The 4,418-nt window shown below is 45.7% G+C and overlaps 1 pseudogene; it reads right to left on the bottom strand.

Moving 5' to 3' along the window:
• The window catches only part of LOC102478697 (zinc finger protein 543 pseudogene), a 7,125-nt pseudogene extending 4,646 nt beyond the window's left edge, over positions 1-2,479 (bottom strand).
• Positions 2,480-4,418: the final 1,939 nt, after the last annotated feature.

The following is a 4,418-nucleotide window of genomic DNA, read 5'->3' as shown; positions in this document are numbered from 1 at the left end:
AAATAGACAGAGAGACAGAAAGCAAGAAATCACCCCCCCCTCCTCTTGGGATCTTGGGCACATATGCACATGCACTCGGCGTGAATTTAAGCCACCAGGTCTGGGACTCGAACCGTGGTCAGCTACATGAGAGTTCAGCGACATAGCCATTACACTAACTGCTGGTTCCAAAAATGTTCTTTCTTTTCTAAAAAATATTTTATTTAACTTTATTTATTTACTTATTTTAATTTTGACCAGGGAGGGACAGATTGAGAGATAGAGAGAGAGAGGGAAAGTTAGAAAGCAAGCCACCAGGTCTGGGACGTGAACCACGGTCAGTCATATGGGAATCCAGTGTCCTAAACCACCACATCACCTGCGAGAATCAATTTTTAAAAATAAATTTTAGGGAACCAGCAGTTAGCATAATGGCTATGTCGCTGGACTCCCACATGGTCGACCACGGTTCGCGTCCCGGCCCCGGTGGCTTAAAACTCATGCTGGGCGCGTGTGCGTGCATGCCCAGGATCCCGAGAGGAGAATGGAGGAGAAAGGATTGTGGTGTGGCCATCCCCTCTGAGGGGTGATTTCTCACTTTCTGTCTCTATGTCTCTCTCTGTCTGGCGAGAGCATGCGCCCTATAGCAAAAAACCTCTAAAAAAATAATAAAAAAATAAATTTTAAATTAAATTTTGTTTTAGGCCCTATGGCAACATAGGGCACATGTGCTCACCAGAGAGAGGGAAAGTGAGAAATCACCCCTCAGAGGGGATGGCCACACCACAATCCTTTCTCCTCCATTCTCCTCTCGGGATCTTGGGCATACCTGCACATGCACTTGGTGTGAGGGTTAAACCACTGGGTCTGGGACTCGAACCATGGCAGACTACTTGGGAGTGCAGCAACGTAACCATTATACCACCTGCTGGTCCCTTAAGACAGTCTTTAGTCACTATGCATTCCCTCCCCTCACTCCCCATAACTTCCTCCACCACCCCCAGTAGCCCGCAACCCCTAATCCTTTCTATGCTGTTGGGCTGGCCCTGCAGCCTAGTGGTGAAGGGAGCAAAATCTCACATGGCTGACCACAGTTTGGATCCCAGCCCTGGAGGCGTGAAGGACGGACTGGGCAGTGTGCATGGGAGCACCAAATCCCCAGAGGATGGAGAGAGGGAGGAGGAAGGATTGTGAGGATGTGACCATGCCCCACTGGGGGGTGCTTCCTCCCCCACCCCCTTCTCTCTCTCTCTGGCAAGTCTGTGTGCCCTCTGCAAAAACAAAGGGCTACTTAAGCTTCAGTCACCCGGCCCTTCCAGTTTCATTTTATGTGGGAGTCCAGCGACATAGCCATTACGCTAACTGCTGGTTCCCAATTTGAAATATTTTTATGAAGAGCTTTCCACCAGAGCTATATATTGAATAAATATCCTCCTTCTATACTAAAAGCCTCTATATGTAACTTCATTGGTTAACATCATTCACTATATTTAGCAAAAGTGGACGTAAGGTTAAAAAAAAGGTTGAGGAAAGCTGGTCTGTGTATCGGCTTCTCGGTTCTAAGACTGAAATGAAAATGCACAGTAAAACATCAAGTGTACAGAGGGTACAGAAACACATGTTATAGCAAAATGAATCTTTAAAAAATTGCTTCACAAATTCTGTTATTTGCTTTCTATATTAAGGATACCTTGGGTATTGAGGCTAGGCTATAAATATAGCAGCAGTTGAAGAGCCACAGGCTCATAAAGGGGGGGATGAAAGCTTTGTGACACTGGAGACAATGTTCCTTTTGAGTTGGGATCTCTACTGGATCCCTTACAGCCATGCAGAAGATCCTTGATACAGAAGGTCTGAACCCAGGTGACCAAATCTCCACTGAAGACCCTGTGAGGACCCTTTTTAACGATCCCTGGGGGGGGGATCAGCAGGTGGCATGGTGATTAAGGTGCTGGACTTCCACATAGCTGATTCTGATTCGAGTCCTGGACCTCCGACTTGTTTTCTCATTTTTTTCTCTCTCTAGTGAGCACATGTTCCCTACAGCAAATTAAAAAAAATATTGACTAAAGGATATAGAAACACAGTAAATGGATGTAAATACCAGATATAGTGTGTGTGAAAGAGTAGGATCTGAGGAAGGACATTTAGAAGAAAAATAGGCAAAGGATTAATGAGCAAAGAAATGTGGTATTATCTGTTGAAGATATTTTATAGTTTTATCAACTGGACTAGGGAGAAATGTTCACCTGTTGAAATATTCACTTTGTAGGTAAATAATGTGATTAAATGTGTAAAAGAAAATGAAATAAAAAATGTAAGAAAATAAAAAGGCAAAAAAAATTATAAATAAAATTGAATAAATAATTCTTTAAAAAATAAGATTAGTTCTATTTCCTATGCTGATGGCTTCATGGCAGTAGCCCAGGGCATGATTCAGAAGACATGGCTCGGATTGCTGAGATTCCATACACAAGGCTGCTGAAGCCTGTACCTTCATGCTGACTGTCAATCTGAAAGGGAGGCTGAGGAAGGATATGTGAAATACAGGGTGTTTACTCGAGCCTAGGCTCAGGGTGATTCGCCTGGTGACACGAGTTCCAGGAACTAGGAACCTAGGTTCCAGGTTCCAGGAACCTAGCGTGTGCGTGCACCAAAATGGCTGCTGAGAGAAACTAGTTTTGTAGCAAACAGACAAGCAAGAAGGGCGGCTCCAAATTCCTTGGCAAGAATCCACATTGGCCCATTAAAAATAGCACAGAAAACAGATTGGCTATCCGCCATTCTCTGGGAGCACTGCAGAGAAAGAAGGGGGTGGGCCACGTCTTTAACTCTCTTATCACATATGGGTGCTTCTTTCTCTGTAACCTACGTGGCCTTGAACCATTGGTCAGGACATGGGGTGGGCAGACCGAGGTCTGGAGTCTCCTGTCTCGTTCAGGCCATTGAGGTTCTTTCTAAGCTCACTGTGAACAAAGCGACAGCTGGTGAGAACTTACGGTAGACTGGAGCCTACAGGTGACACACTGCCGATCTAGTGCTTGTCAGCTGTTACCAGCAGATGTCATAATGGTGACATTGCTGGACTCCCATGTAGTCTACTGTGGTTTGAGTCCCAGATCCGATGGCTTAAAACTCATGCTGGCATGGGTGCGGGTATGTGTGTGCCCAAAATCCAAAGAGGAGAATGGAAGAGAGGGAATTGTTACCGAACTCAAATCAGGTTTACTCGCCAAGCACTATAAAACCAAATCACAGGCACGTGGTGTGATGAAGGAAAGTGCAGCTTTATTGCAAAGCGCAGTCTGGAGGTGTTCCCCACATATATATATATTTCTTTTTTTTGGGAGAGGTTTTTTCTATAGGGCGTGTGCGCTCGCCAGACAGAGAGAGACAGAGAGACAGAAAGCGAGAAATCACCCCCCAGAGGGGATGGCCACGCCGCAATCCCTTCTCCTCCATTCTCCTCTCGGGATCTTGGGCACGCACGCACACGCGCCCGGCGTGATTTTAAACCATGGGGTCCAGGACTCGAACTGCGGTCGACTACGTGGGAGTCCAGTGACATATCCATTACGCTAACTGCTGGTCCCAACCCCACATATATTTTTTTTTTTCTGAGAGGTTTTCGCTATAGGGTGTGTGCGCTCACTAGACAGACAGAGAGAGATATAGAGACAGAAAGTGAGAAATCACCCTCCAGGGGGGATGGCCATGCCGCAATCCCTTCTCCTCCATTCTCCTCTCGGGATCTTGGGCACGCACGCACACGCGCCCGGCGTGATTTTAAACCATGGGGTCCAGGACTCGAACTGCGGTCGACTACGTGGGAGTCCAGTGACATATCCATTACGCTAACTGCTGGTCCCCATCGTGGGCATTCTTGATTGGTGAGGCCTTGGATAAGCAAATTTCTGTTCAGGTTTTGGGAGCCATTCAGCCTGGAGTCTTTGAGCTCACAGCCAGCAACTTCCATCCTACAAAACATCTTACTTGTTGAAATGAAAACCTTCTCTTTTAAGTGAGAGTTTCAGAGGTCAAATGGTCCTTATTCTTGGTCAATGTGGTTTCATTATCATAAGGGAAATCTGAAGTCTTACCCCTTAGTCTGGGCCATTATAATGTAAATGGACTTTACAGTCCAAGAATCTTAGAAAACACTTTACTCTTAGTCCAGCCCTTATTAATTTTCAGTTTGGGAAATTCTCACTTTTTCTTTAACAGAAGGGGAAACTGAGGACCCATCCCTCTTGTGGAGGGGCACCCCCTGCTCAGTTTCAGGATTGTGGTGTGGCCATCCTCCTTGGGGGTGATTTCTCACTTTTCGTCTCTCTGGCAAGCACACACCCTATAGCAAAATTCTCTCAGAAGAAGAAGAAAGAAGAAAGAAGAAGAAGAAAGAAGAAGAAGAAGAAGAAGAAGAAGAAGAAGAAGAAGAA

Source organism: Tupaia chinensis, unplaced genomic scaffold (genome assembly GCF_000334495.1).
Source record: "Tupaia chinensis unplaced genomic scaffold, TupChi_1.0 Scaffold138725_1, whole genome shotgun sequence".
NCBI lineage: Eukaryota > Metazoa > Chordata > Mammalia > Scandentia > Tupaiidae > Tupaia > Tupaia belangeri.
This window is presented reverse-complemented; position numbering and strand designations above follow the sequence as displayed.